Raw genomic sequence first — 16,267 nt, forward strand, 5'->3', positions numbered from 1 at the left:
TCTGTCGCCACAACTTTCTCAACACCATCACTGAAAAGCGGATTGAACGAGCATCCGCAAGGATTGTAACATAAGCGGATGGAACTAGGGAATATTCCAGTCTGGAGTGAGCTACGTGCTAAAGATTCACACACACACACACACACACACATACACACACACACACACACACACACACACACACACACACACACACACACACACACACACACACACACACACTCTCTACAATTCTGTCTTCTACCCTGTGGCTGCCAGGCGGTTGTGGTTGGGTATTGATGTGGTTTTTGTGTGTTTGTGATGTGGCTGGGTTGTGGTTTGGTGGGGGTGCGAATGGTATTGAGATGAAGTAGTGGCGTAGATTGGGGGAGCATAATTGGTGTGGTTGTCCGGTGGTTGTGTAGTTGTGCGGGTGTGGTGTATTATTGGTGCTGTAGTGTCGATCCAGATTGACGGTGTTGTTTTGAATATAGTGATGTGAAGGCAGACACTTTTATGTAGTCTGTATAATATATGTATAATGTATTATAAAAAAAATTAATCAATATTTTGTAAAAAATTAAAACTAAGATACAGTAAGTTATATGATAACAGAATAACACAAAATACATTTACATCAATTATCAGTTACAAATTGAAAGGCCAGTGTATGTGATTAAAACTACAAGTGAAAGCTAAATGTGATTAATTATCGCGTCGGACAAAGCCCTGATTCCTCAGGGCAGAAAATAACATTGAGGTTAAATCAATTTAGAGAGAAGGTAAACCGAGCCAATTTAAGTTGAGAGGAAGGTTACTGAATGGGAGGGAACTACAAGGGCCTAAATGGAGGGCGGTAATTGGAGGGTTTCACAGTGGGAAAACTCCTCCCTCGAGTCTGTGGATCTGCGTCAGAGTCTAATAGGACGAGTGGTGTGTAGTGTATGCATAGCGGGCTGAGCGCCGGTGGTGGTGGTGGTGGTCGTGTTGGGTTGACGCTGGTGGTAGAGCTAGTGATGGTGGTAGGGACATTGGTACTGATAGAGATGGTGATGGCGCTGTAGGTGGTGGTAGTGGTGATGATACTAGAGTTGCATATAGTACTAAAGGTGCAGGTAGATGAAATCTACCACACTCACTGCCAGATTGCAGAATGAAGTTTGACCAAACAATGCTTAGCAAACATAAGTTAGTGGATTCAAATGATATTTCCAATTCCTAAAATTGCCATATTGAATGTAAGATTCCTCAGTCTATATGTATTCGAAAATATTCGAAATATTCGAAAACTTTCAAATGTTCAACACTTCTTGACAACCCTAAATATATATATATATATATATATATATATATATATATATATATATATATATATATATATATATATATATATATATATATATATATATTAGTATATTTTGGTAGCAGTCTTTCCTGTAGACATATATTATTAAATATGACAGAAAAAGTAAGATTAATAATTCTAACACGAATTTTCTCAATCTTTCGTACATTTCTTTTCACTGTTGGTAAATCAAAAATCAATTCTCCAAGAATTGATTTGGAGAATTGATTTTTGATTTACCTCCAACAGTGAAAAGAAATGTACGAAAGATTGAGAAAATTCGTGTTAGAATTATTAATCTTACTTTTTCGGTCATATTTAATAATATATATATATATATATATATATATATATATATATATATATATATATATATATATATATATATATATATATATTTATATATATATAAATATATATATATATATATATATATATATATATATATATATATATATATATATATATATATATATATATATATATATATATGTTTTAAAATATAAAATGTACTCGGTAGAATGTCATACACATCAAGAAAACTGTAATATATAAGTCTGTGATAATTTGACTATATCCTTTAAACAAGAGGAGTCACTGGGGAGTTATGTCAAAAATTTTCATAGTAGGATCATAGTACATATATCGACGTACAACGCAAGTAGAAAGTACAAATCGGTACGATTGAATTTGGGCAAACTTGAAAACGATTTTTAAATATCTGCTTTACTAGGTCTAGGAATATTTAAATTTGTTTTACAGCTTAAATGTTTTCGGATTCTATAAAGTGAATAGTACATAATTCTACTATCGAATTGCTTACTGCGTCAATATTTGTACTATGCTGCACATAGTTACTAAAAGTAATATCTGAAACAGTAGGATGAGTTGTGTATATATGTATAATGAGCCTGAAGTTGATATGATCCAAACTTGTTCCAATAAATGAAAATTTTCCTTATCCCTGAACAAGTTTTGTAGTTCAGGAGAAGGTATAAAGAGCACTTAATATGCTTAACCAATATACACACGGTGATCACCTTATGCATCCAATATAAACTGCCTTAAAACGTTAAGCAATGAGATCAAGTTTGAAAGTTATAGCACACTTAGGATCCAAACTCCTTTGGCTCGATCTTGCTGCCCGCATTGCACTTTATTATAATTAAACTCATTTTGCATAATTCTACCAAACGTATTTAGCATAGCCATAAGAGCATTCCTCATGGGGATCAGTAATGTCTTCTGATATGTTAAGATAATTATGAGGGGTGTGTATGTGCATACACAAATCACAGCTGAAGATAACCTCCTTGAGAATGTCAGACTATCAGAGAGAGAACATCGTGAGTGTGTTATCTTATCTTGAGATCTTGAGATGATTTCGGGGCTTTAGTGTCCCCGCGGCCCGGTCCTCGACCAGGCCTCCACCCCCAGGAAGCAGCCCGTGACAGCTAACTAACACCCAGGTACCTATTTTACTGCTAGGTAACAGGGGCATAGAGTGAAAGAAACTCTGCCCATTGTTTCTCGCCGGCTCCTGGGATTGAACCCAGGACCACAGGATCACAAGTCCAGCGTGCTGTCCGCTCTGCCGACCGGTTCCCTAGGTTAGATCACAAGACAGAACCAGGCATCAATAAAGTCAATGAATAGTACCAGAATACCATTCAAACAATGAAGCATGTTTGTTCTTTAAATAAAGAGATATCAGAGAGAGAGAAAATAGACCGATATTTAATAAGCAAACAACCCATCAGTTCTGGAGGACCAAAACCGACCGTTCTGTTATTTCCAAAAACACACTGTTGTCCTCCTTCATAATCCGGATTAATTTATTGATTGTTTGCTAATGCGATTTGAAAATTTGCAGTGCAAACACACGCTCACCTATGGTGTGCGAAAATGATATATTGTGTCATCCCCTTCTAACGAAATGGAATTAAATAATATTCCTGTTGCATGGCAGTTGTTTAATATTTTAGTGACTGTTATTCTGTTATTTAACAAGTGATGTTTCCAGTCAGCCGTGACAATAGATGTATCAGTGCCCTGAGTGGTACAATGTTAGTACTGTGAGGCTTGTTTGGTACAGTGTTAGAAGTCAGTCACTTTACCGGTACGGTGTTTATAGTGAATACCCTGACTGGTACAATGCAACTAAAGGGTTTCCTGATCAGCACAATGCAAGTCCATAGTGTTCTGACTTGTTTGTGCAAATAGAGAGTATCCTGACTGTTGAAATATGAGAAGTGAGTTCCATGACAGCTATAATGCAAGCTGAGAGTACAATCACCAGTAAAATACCAGTACTAAATGTTCTGATTCATACAGCGTAAGCAGAGATTGCTCTGACCGGTATTATACAAACAGAGACTACCCTGAGCGGTTACAGTGCAAGCAGAGACTACCCTGAGCGGTTACAGTGCAAGCAGAGACTACCCTGAGCGGTTACAGTGCAAGCAGAGACTACCCTGAGCGGTTACAGTGCAAGCAGAGACTACCCTGAGCGGTTACAGTGCAAGCAGAGACTACCCTGAGCGGTTACAGTGCAAGCAGAGACTACCCTGAACGGTTACAGTGCAATCAGAGACTACCCTGAGCGGTTACAGTGCAAGCAGAGACTTCCCTGAGCGGTTACAGTGCAATCAGAGACTACCCTGAGCGGTTACAGTGCAAGCAGAGACTACCCTGAACGGTTACAGTGCAAGCAGAGCCTACCCTGAACGGTTACAGTGCAATCAGAGTGCCCTGACCGAAACGAGTAAAATATTTCCAATTCCAATATCCCCAATTTTTTCTTAAAACAATTAGCAAAATACCTTAGATATTGATAGCAAATGAAGGTATCCCCAACCGAAAAATAATGATTTAATTAGGTCTGGAAACCACTAGCAGAAGACTAGCAAATCGTAAATGGAAATTGTGTGTCGTTGAATTCAACGACGTGCCAAATAAAAGATACAAAAACCTTTTAAATCGGTGCTTATCCTCTTCCCTGAAAGCCTTCGTGGGATCCTATTTCCCTTGAGGCACAGCAAGTCTGTATTATATGGAATTGCATACCAATGTACTGCTTGATGGGGAGGTGTATACAATATACTGCATGATACTAACGTATTCCCAACACACTGCATCCTACTGAGGGGTACACAACACATTGTATGATACATATTTGCTCACAGCACACTACATGATTTTGGTGTATCATTCAGTGCACTCGATACAGCGTATGGAAGCGAAGTATTTCTGATACCCCCATAAAATACTGACGAATAAGTGACATTCCTTAAAATACTGAAGTTTATACGACCCTCTGCATGATACTTAGATATATACAACACTGTATGATACCGAAGTATACACAACACTGACATAGGATACTGAAGTATACACAACACAAGCATGATACTAAAGTATACACAACACTAACATGATACAAAGTATACACAACACTGACATATGATTCTGAAGTATACACAACACTGCATGATATCAGGAGGAGATAGCTTTCAAGAAGATCGCACGAACCTTAAATAAGAAGAAGCAATAGAAAAAGACGATATCATAGAGAATCTTACACAGCTCACACGAAATCCTGCAATCTTCCGAGCAAGACAAATATATATACAGCCCCCAGATTATATTTTCCAGTGATATCAATCCCTCACTCATCTTGAGCAACCATGTGGAATTAAGATTAAATTAATTTACATTCATTATACCAATTTAGCCAAATTTAAAGAAGATTCACGGTGTGTAATGGGGCGCCTCAATGCTCGTCCCCCATTTCCCCTGCACGACAGGGAGGGTATTTTCAAGAAAGCTAAACTAGATTAAGTCGGATTGTCAAGAGTGAGCCAAATGGGTTTCTCTCTTGTTACATGGGTCCTTACTCTGGCTCTTGTTTATGCCCAGTATAGGACACGTTCTCCAAGTATCCAATTTTCAGGGAAGCAGATGCAGGGGTGAAGATTAGAATTATATATTTTAAGCCAACCTGCTTATCAGGTCTAAAATAAATACATTTTGTTTGTTGTTATTAAGAGTATAGGAATAATTTTTTGGATGGGCAATGCAAAATTGCAGGTAAATAATATTTTATATGTACACATACATGTGTGTGTGTGTGTTATAGTGTATGTATCACATTTCCAAGTAAATATATTGCATTTCCGTTGGTCCTGAAACGAGGTATTCTCCTCACGTTCGTCCGGGTCGTGGAGCTTGGAAGAACGTTTCTCTTCCCTCTGAAGCTTTAAAAGCCCGTCACCAGATGCATCGAATAGGGACTCCTAAGGTGGAGATGGAAATTTTGAGATCGAACATCATTGCGGGAAGTATGAAAGAGCATGTATATGCATAGCTCTTAGTATCTGGACAATTTCCGAATGTCTACAAACTTAAACGAACAAACATTTACTTTGTAAATGAATGTTTCGATTATCCTGATAAAAATCCCACCGTTCGCCTTCATTTCGGGTAAATATTGTCATGGCACTTGAGAGGGTGATATTGTCGTGGTGTTTAGTGAGGGTGATATTGTAGTGGTGTTTAGTGAGGGTGATATTGTCGTGGTGTTTAATGAGGGTGATATTGTCGTGGTGTTTAGTGAGGGTGATATTGTCGTGGTGTTTAACGAGGGTGATATTGTAGTGGTGTTTAATGAGGGTGATATTGTCGTGGTGTTTAACGAGGGTGATATTGTAGTGGTGTTTAGTGAGGGTGATATTGCCGTGGTGTTTAGTGAGGGTGATATTGTCGTGGTATTTAGTGAGGGTGATATTGTCGTGGTGTTTAGTGAGGGTGATATTGTCGTGGTGTTTAATGAGGGTGATATTGTCGTGGTATTTAGTGAGGGTGATATTGTCGTAGTGTTTAATGAGGGTGATATTGTCGTGGTGTTTAATGAGGGTGATATTGTCGTGGTGCAGGCGAAGGAAATATTGTCAAATTGTTCAATGATAAGTAGAGGAGAATAACTCCACTCTCTGCCTCACATAAACATGAACAGTTAGGGCTGGTCGCCAATCTTTAAACCACACAATCGATACGTAAATTATAGGAACCAGGAGCTGGAGCTCATTCCTTGTTGTCATAACTATTATAACACATCACAAGTAAACAAATCAATTAAGGTGACAGCCGAAGTAGACACACAAAATACTTTTAGTTTAAGAGTAAAACAAAAGGTCATACTGATGCTGGAGATCCACTTGAGTCGCAGGAGAGCATGGAAACACCTCTTCAGTGGGGATTGAACAAGGGAATTGAAAACGAGGAAGATAGTGGAGGTAGACTCCACACACACAGCAACCTCCCCTAGCAAAGACCTGATACAATCTTCCGCTTTGTGACAGGATCGACTCCGGCCCTGTGGGGGTGAGTGTGTGAATGAGCTGGTGGCTTGTGTGTGTGTGAAGTTGTCGCTGAGGACGTCAGCACGGCTGCTGGTGGCTTGTGTGTGTGGGGGGTTGTCGCTTAGGACGTCAGCACGGCTGCTGGTGGGTTGTGTGTGTGTGGGGTTGTCGCTGAGGACGTCAGCACGGCGGCTGGTGGTGGCTTGTGTGTGTGTGGGGTTGTCGCTGAGGACATTAGCAACGCTACTTGTGTGTGTGTGTGTGGTTGTCGCTGAGGACATTAGCAACGCTACTTGTGTGTGGGTGTGGGGTTGTCGCTGAGGACGCCAGCACGGCTGCTGGTGGGTTGTGTGTTAGTGGCTTAAATCGTGTGTCTGAAGATATATTGCAATGCGGTTTATTTTGAACTCTGAATCTGGGTATTTTTTTATACAAATTGCTCAACAGTGAACGCCACGCACCGTGGCAGTCGATCACTTAATCCTTAGAGGATGCCACTTGAGTCCGTAGCTACCCTGATGCACTTAGCTCTCCTGAACGCTGAGAGGAATTTGAGTGCAGTGAAATATATATATTTTGTCATTACACGAGAGAGAGAATGATAGAGTAATCATACAGTAATAATTGTCTTAACCCGACCAGCTGCCCTACGTCACAGTAAGATAACCAACCAGCTATCCTACATCACAGTATGATAACCAACCAGTTGTCCCACTTCACAGTATGATAACCAACCAGCTATCCTACATCACAGTATGATAATCAACCAACTGCCCCACATCACAGTATGATAACCAACTAGCTACCCCACATCACAGTATGATAACCAACCAGTTGCCCCCCACACCACAGTATGATAACCAACCAGCTACTCCACACCACAGTATGATAACCAAACAGCTACCCCACACCACAGTATGATAACCAACCAGCTATCCTTATCACGGCCATAATATGAGGACAATTGGATTATCTTCCAAATTCTCTCAGCGCTGTAATCTATGTAATTTAATTAAGAGGAGGGTACTAGAGAACAGTCACCAAGACTTTCCAGTCACAACAATTTGGCAATGGTTGTGCTACTCACTAACTGTTGCTACTCTGACGAATGTAGAATCTTATGATACTGAGATACTGTGCTATAGGTATATGAAATTGTAATAATGGCTTTCGACGTAATGTTATTCAATTCATCCGCGAGAAATTGGTGATTATAAGCTATAGTGAGTATCTTTTAGAGGTACGTAAATGGGAACTGTTGCTATCAGAGGAAAGGCAACCTTTGTGCAATTGCTGTGGTAGTTAATAATAATAATAATAATAATTTTTATTTAGGTAAGGTACATACATAAAGAGATTTTACAAAGTTTGTTGGCTTTATAGATAGAGCTAGTACATACAATGCCTAAAGCCACTATTACACAAAGCGTTTCGGGCAGAAAGATAATAGTGGAAAGTTGATTTGAGAAGAATTGCAACAACCTAACCATCAACCTCAACTTTATATACCAATATAGGACTACATAAACTTTATTAGTTAAAGGGAATTAAAGGACTATATTTTCTACATGCCAAGTTTTTGAGTGCAGTGCCTTTGCTATATCATTCCAGATCATAAAAAAAGTTAAAATAAATATGGATTCTTATAGCTTTATAGATGAAAAAAGTATATTATGTGAGGATTTCAGAGATGAAATCCTTCTGTATTTTTTTATTTGGAAGCGTACAGAAATACCTGACTTCCCAGATAACGAATTGCTCGACCCACACCATGGGGGCACGCTCCCAGACAACTCCCATTATTGAGAATGTATTCACCGCCACTCATAATTATATCATAAAGGATTTCAGCAAATTCTGTGTGTCTGTGTGTGTGTGTGTGTGTGTGTGTGTGTGTGTGTGTGTGTGTGAGAGAGAGAGAGAGAGAGAGAGAGAGAGAGAGAGAGAGAGAGAGAGAGAGAGAGAGAGAGAGAGAGAGAGAGAGAGAGAGAGAGAGAGAGAGAGAAGGGAAGGGGAAGGGAATTATCATAGGAAAGCGCCAAGGAAATACGATTATATAGCACTTGGAAGGGATCAGGATAAGAATTTGGGATGGGACGGGGGAAAGGAATGGTACCCAAGAACTTGGACTGTCGGGGATTGAACGCTGACCTGCTGGAAGCGAGACCGTCGCTCTACTGTCCAGCCCAATTGGTTGGTTGAGAGAGAGAGAGAGAGAGAGAGAGATAGAGAGAGAGAGAGAGAGAGAGAGAGAGAGAGAGAGAGAGAGAGAGAGAGATGATATTGTGTGTGTGTACATGTACTTTCCTCAGAGTGATTCTGCTCCAATGATTTTAGTCAATAGAAAAGCTGAATCTCATATCACAGAAGCCTCGACTTCCATTCATTACTGGGCGTACTCAGGTCTTATCACTGCTGCATAGTCACAGTTAATTGAACTAATTATCGATAGAATGAGGTCAGGTATAAATGATGGCCTCATATAGCGCTTGTAACGGGGTCATTTTCATTATAATATGATCATTAAGAGTATAATTAGGAGTCCTCCTCATTGTAGATAGCCAAGGAGAACGGGAGTATTAGCCAGTGCGACTGTGAGGGTGTCGTGTTCGGTGTGTGTGTCGTGTTTGGTGTGTGCTGTGTTCGGTGTGTGTGTCGTGTTTGGTGTGTGTTGTGTTCGGTGCGTGTGTGTCGTGTTTGGTGTGTGTGTGTCGTGTTTGGTGTGTGCTGTGTTCGGTGCGTGTGTGTCGTGTTCGGTGTGTGTGTGTCGTGTTTGGTGTGTGTCGTGTTCGGTGTGTGTTGTGTTCGGTGCGTGTGTGTCGTGTTCGGTGTGTGTGTGTCGTGTTTGGTGTGTGCTGTGTTCGGTGCGTGTGTGTCGTGTTCGGTGTGTGTGTGTCGTGTTTGGTGTGTGCTGTGTTCGGTGCGTGTGTGTCGTGTTCGGTGTGTGTGTGTCGTGTTTGGTGTGTGCTGTGTTCGGTGCGTGTGTGTCGTGTTCGGTGTGTGTTGTGTTCGGTGCGTGTGTGTCGTGTTTGGTGTGTGTGTGTCGTGTTTGGTGTGTGTGTGTCGTGTTTGGTGTGTGTGTGTCGTGTTCCGTGTGTGTCGTAATCGTGTGTGTCGTGTTCAGTGTGTGTATCGTGTTCAGTGTTTGGCGTCATCTTGAATGGCGTCACCCTGGAGTTTGAGCGCTATCTTCACCTAAAATTCCGATAGATTGGAATTAAGTTAACTGCATTAAAACATTCTTATTGTAAAATTTCACACTATAGCTTACTGTTCGTAATGTTACAGCCTTAAGCCATTTCCGTACATGCCCTAGTCATAGCTCTGAGGTGACAAAGATAAAATAAAAAAGTATCTTTTTTTGCTTTAATATTGACAGTCAAAATATCAACGCTGATATTTTGTCTATGATTTTTACTTAGTGAAGTATTATCTGTCATCGAAATTCCCTTGTAAATATCATTCGAAGAATCTTTCAAGGACGAATTCGACAGGTTTTCATGGATTCTGTAACTAAACTGCCTATTGATCTGCGAAAATGTTGTCGTGCAACAAGACGAGAAGGTGTCGTCACTTCGAACCAGGTGGGAAACGATATGAAGCCATATTGTGTTCTCGTTCTTCCCCTAGAACACAATTTGCAACAACACTCCGCACCAGAACTCTGTGCTAACACCCAGGAAAAGTTATTTTGTTTACGGGACTTTTATTTTTCCACAAATTTGGTAGTCGAGTCTGAAAAAACACACATACGAAAAGTTGAGAGGCAGATAACAGTGACCTGAATTTCTTTTTGAAACTCGTGTTCGAGCAGAGAGCTGATGACTCTTGAACAAAAATAATTTAATGGGGAAGGAACTAGCCAATGAGATCCAAGATCTTGGCTTGTGTGCGAGAAGGTTGAAGTGACACCACGTTATTGGAAGTGTTGAAACAAATAATCCAGAGTACAAGAGGTTCAGAACCTCATTCCAGTGTCGGATGTCATAGAAGCAGTTTTTTCACTGGTCCCAGTTGAATACAGGAGCGAATTTGGGATACAGATTGGTTGATTTAAGAAAACAAGAGCACTGAATCGTTGCTCTCACCCCAGAAGGTCTGCAAAGAAAATACGTGTCACAACTTCACTGGTGCGGACTAGTTAAATCATCTCAAAACACAATGGGCCAGAGCAGGGGACCTGGCAATGATCTCGCGACCTAATGGTGAAAATCACCAAGTCGTACTGGACGCATTGGTGCTTAAATGAGCCATTAGTCATTATTAAACTATCTGAGGCTTGTGCGGAGAACCAAAAGTTCAAATTGTACAGATCGTCATTGTGAAGATAGCGAACGATATATTACCAGTTAAGTGAAAACTGAGAAAAATTGGTATCTTATAGAAATAATTGTCCGAGCTGTGCAGTGTAACATTAGCGTAAACAAGTTATTCATGCAACATTTTGTGACATTTGGTACTCAGTGAACGACAACGAAAATTCGAGGAAATGGCTGTTGAAGATAGAGTTCCATCTGTCGGCACTAATATGAGTCTACGGTACAATCCCTCACGTGTTCGAGTGCTGATAGAAGCTGTTGGTTTACCGCATTTCAAGGGTATACTCACAGACAAGATAAGTGAGAACCGCGTAAGCCCCGCTGGGAAAACTAGTGTTATTGTAACTGGTCGATTTGTGTTGATAAATGTATATGGCTACGTCTAATTCATAGCTTTCCGTCCGTAATACTATTTAACATGTTGCAATATTGAGGGCTTGAAGCAACGCGTCACTAGAAGTGGTAAAGACAGCAATTTTAAGGAAATGTATAGAGAGTTTTTATAAGATTACCGACATGGGTATCCTGGCGGTGGAAGCGTATATATATCTGCTAAGAGAGATAAAATAGTCTATCAGAGACATTACTGGTTGAGATTATCAAGGTATTTCGGTAGAATAGATGTCAACCTCACATTAAACATGTTCCCAAAAATCTCAACCAACCAACCAACTCTGGTTTACAGCAAACCTCGTCCAGAATCAAATTCTGGGAGTCACCATTTATCAGAGATACCGAGCTTATGTTGAGTTATGTTCTTGCAAGACATAACAGTTTATCAGAATGAGATACACTGCTTGGCTTAGGGGAGTGAAGGAGACCTATATAACATCTTCGAAATAAGTTAGTAAAGAACAAAAGGCACTTGTTTCTAGAATAAATATCTGTTAAGAACCTGAAATAATCCGCTCAAAGTTAGAAATGATAGTGATTAAGATGATACACTTGCAGATTATGATAAGGAATATCTGGAGGATGTTATGTATAGTCTATTGTTTCTTGAAGATCAAAATGAAACATGTATCAGGGCTAAGTGAGTTCTTGTTTACGGAGAAAATGCTGTTATTTTCAATGGTTATGTTGGTGAGGATCCTGAGTGCCATGCTTATAGGTATAGGTTAAATATGTGTAAAAGAATAGGAGTTAGGTCAGGTGTGTGGAGTAGAACACAAGCTAGGTCAGGTGTGTTGGGTAGAAGAAGCGCTAGATCAGGTGTGTTGGTTAGAAAGCTTGGTAGGGTCAGAAGGGTGGAACTTGATCATGGATGTTCGGGAAAAATAGCAGCAAAGACAGGTAAAGTTGGGGAAAAAAGGGTGTTAGGTCAGATACGTTGGAAACAACAAAAAATAGGTCAGATATACTAGAAAAAAATTAAGGGCAAGGCGAAGTATGTTAGAAAATATATGATATATAACAGGTGTGTGGTGAAAAATAAGGGCTAGGTCAGATATGTTGGGGAAAATATGGGCAAAGATATGTAGGTTGGGGAAAATTGAGGATAGGTCAGGTTCTCTGAGGAAAACAACTTTGGGATTGCACAGGTATGTGGGACAAAAATACCCGCTAGGTCAGATAAGATTGCTAGAACAGGAAGTAGGTCACGTATGCTACGATAAACAGGATGCTATCTTGAGGTTATCTTGAGATGATTTCAGGGCTTTAGTGTCCCCGTGGCCCGGTCCTCGACCAGGCCTCCACCCCCAAGAAGCAGCCCGTGACAGCTGACTAACACCCAGGTACCTATTTTACTGCTCATGCTTGATTATGCTTGCCTTATTTTAGAAATACTTGTTCATAGGGAAGATTTTTCACTAAAGTCCAGTGTTTACAGAAAGCCTACAAATAGTTTATCCTTTGTTCATGATTTTTATGGGCATAGATACAATGTGAAACAATAAATTTTTTCCTCCATGTACTTATGATCTCTTTGGGTTGTTAGTTCAAAATTCTTAGAGGAAGAGTTTAAGAATATTGATTATATTGGTCTCAAGCTTTGTTATCCACTGAGTTTTTTGGAAGTTTTCCGTAGCAAAGCACGTCGTACATATTATAATAATATATGCAGTAAAAAAAATTCTCCTCCAAAAATGTATTATGTTTACCACATTTTTCTGAGTTCACAAAATATTGTCAAGGATTTGAAACGTTTTGATATACATGTATTGTTTAATTACGAAAATTATGTTGGAAAACTATTAGTTAGAAACAGTTGTCTTAGTAATAATTGTGTCATTTATAAAATACCTTGTAAAGATTGTAATAGGTTCTATGTAGGGCAAACATCCAAAGATCTGAAACTTAGAATTTCACAACATACTCTGCAAGAATCGGTCAATTGTCCAATGCTTTGTTTGTTCATTTACCACAAAGTTATCATCAAACTGATTGTTAGAGGGACTCTCCAATAACAAATTGTAAAAGTATTTTTAATAGGAACACACACACACATACACACACACACACACACACACACACACACACACACACACACACACACACACACACACACACACACACACACACTCACACACACACACACACACACACACATTTATTTATTTATTATTAGGAAATACATGTTGTCAACTTCATGATAAAAAAAATGTCAGATGCTACAGCCACAATTTAATAATCTAAAAGTTGTCATCACTGTAATTAAAGGAGCAACAGATTTGTACCCAAAAAAGATTTGTACCCAAAAACGATTTGTACCCAAAAAAGATTTGTACCCTAATTCATTTGTACCCAAAACCCCAGAAATAATCAAGCAACCAAGTTCAATCACCACAGTTTACATCTGACTGTCAATGAACACCCTCCATCTCAGGACATTATAATGAACTCCCGATGGGCTCAGTCACAGTCACGATCAGACCTGAGATCCGGCCCATCAGGAACCATTACATGATCAAGCTTCTTAGGCCATAACAAATCACATATAATTTACCATCGAGGCATAAATATAGGCGAGAGGGTAGAGGTTTAAGTGTTTGCCAAGAGATTCTATACAATTATATTCATTATATATAGATAAGGATATAGATACTTAGTCAGTATTCTACGAAAGGATAGACTGGTTAAAAATGTATCCTTCAAGAGGATGAAACTGCTGGGTCAATAGTCTTTAGGAACAGTTACCCAAAAATTAACACACTGTTAGTAGCTAATGATGCCGTCAAGATAACCAATTTAAAATAGCACAAAAATGGCTCCTTCATGTATGCATAAAACATCGACCGGGTTCCGTGAATTTAATGCTCGATCAGCAATTCAAGGAAAATTATCATGTAAAAACTGGATCTCGATTTTCTGTTCGTCGGTCTGTAAAATAAGGCTGTTATTTATACGAAGAGAGAGAGAGAGAGAGAGAGAGAGAGAGAGAGAGAGAGAGAGAGAGAGAGAGAGAGAGAGAGAGAGAGAATGAGCAAGATAAATAGAGAGAGAGTGCCAGGGAGAGTGCGTGTACGAGTAAAAATTAGCTAGTGTGTGTTGGAGGTGTTGTGTGTGTGTGTGGCTGCAGACAGGGTTCCACCACCACCACATCCACCACTCCACAACCACCACCACACCACCACCACAACCACCACCACCACCACCACCACCAGCTGCACCACCACCACCACCACCACCAGCTGCACCACCACCACCACAACCACCATCAGCCATCCTACTCATCCTCGCGTTAAGATAAGAGCCACGTTTTCCTGCCCGGTGACCATTATATCACATTATAATTTTTAAAACGCAAGTTTTCTCCGTAGTATTTTTTGCGACATGGACGAGACTAATATTTATGTCAGTTTAGACTTAATAAAAATATTCGTTTATCACTTCTTTGATTAAATAAGAAAATATATAATTTTTCTTGACGTGTTTATTGGATTTTAATATATTATGATAAGGACACGCATCTGGCCTCAGATTCATCTGCAGGATTCTGACAAAGCACCCAACCCTTCTACTGGATAATACCTTAGAACATATCCTTCTACAGGATGGTAATCTCCCACTTTAGCATTCTGCAGAATACTGTCGCAATCAATATCCTACTTCAGGAGATTGATAGGAGCACCTTATCCTTCTGCAGGATCATGATATTGCATCCTATATAATATTTGTTTTCATCCATAATTAACTAAGGCTTGATATTTGTACACCAAGCACTGCATTTTAAGCTTGTGATAGCTTATCTTGCATCTAGAATCTAATTGATACTCCAGCATGAGAAAATATCTAAATTAGATTTCTAGAAACCATCCTTTTCCCTACATAACAACCTTATTTAAGTATGAGACACAACTCCTTAATAGTTTAACCCACACTCAGGCACCTCCAGAACCAGCACGTGGCTATTCAGAAAAGCTATACAGTGTCATACAGGCACAAGATCAATAACTTCCCATGTGGTTGGTGGATCAGCTTCGCCCCTGACTTACCTTCCCTGCCTTCCGTCCAACGAGACAGAGACAGGTGGCTCTCGTGATGGCCCCTCCTGGTTTTTGTATTAATGAATGATGAGCCAATCTCCTCCCTGTGTCAAGGGGTGGACGACCAAGCGTGATAAGGGACGAGGAACGAGTTAATTTTTCCTTGCTACTGTCATAGGGACGGGGGTTAGGAAAAAAAATACTCTTATTGACAATTAAGCCCTAAAAACAAAAACAAAACAGCTACATAAATACCATGGTTGATAATGTCAAGTTTGGTTGCTAAACTGCTAGAGAATCTTCTTTTTTTTTTACAGAGAGTTCGTACTACTTTAGAACGAAGAGATGGTAAGCGATTTACGAATCAAACTTTCTTAATCTGAGCCATGACTATGGGTTAAGTTCTGTAGGTTCAACACATTGGAAGAAATCCTGATGTAAAGTTGGCGAGAAGTTCACGATCGGACAAACCCGGAACGCACACACACACACACACACACACACACACACACACACACACACACACACACACACACACACAAGAGTCAAAGAGGGATCCAAGAGTCAATGCTCGATCCTGTAGACACAACTAGGCGAGTACACACACACACACACACACACACACACACACACACACACATGCTGTGAGGGGTCTCACGGCTGAGTGGACAACGCTCGGGATTAATAGTCCTAAGGGTCCGGATTCAATCCCCGGAGGAGGCGGAAACAAATGTGCAGAGTTTCTTTCACCCTAACGCGTCTGTTCACGTAGCAGTAAATAGGTACCTGAGAGTAAGACAGCTGCTACGGGCTGCTCCTGGGGATGTGTGTGTATGG

The 16,267-nt window shown here is 40.0% G+C and overlaps 1 protein-coding gene across 1 annotated transcript in view; it reads left to right on the top strand.

Annotated features, from left to right (window-relative positions):
- Positions 1 to 16,267, top strand: part of LOC138349766 (neuronal acetylcholine receptor subunit alpha-7-like) — a 67,533-nt gene that overhangs the window by 25,827 nt on the left and 25,439 nt on the right. The gene's annotated exons all lie outside the window — the stretch shown is intronic.

Source organism: Procambarus clarkii, chromosome 53 (assembly GCF_040958095.1).
Source record: "Procambarus clarkii isolate CNS0578487 chromosome 53, FALCON_Pclarkii_2.0, whole genome shotgun sequence".
Taxonomy (NCBI): Eukaryota; Metazoa; Arthropoda; class Malacostraca; order Decapoda; family Cambaridae; genus Procambarus; species Procambarus clarkii.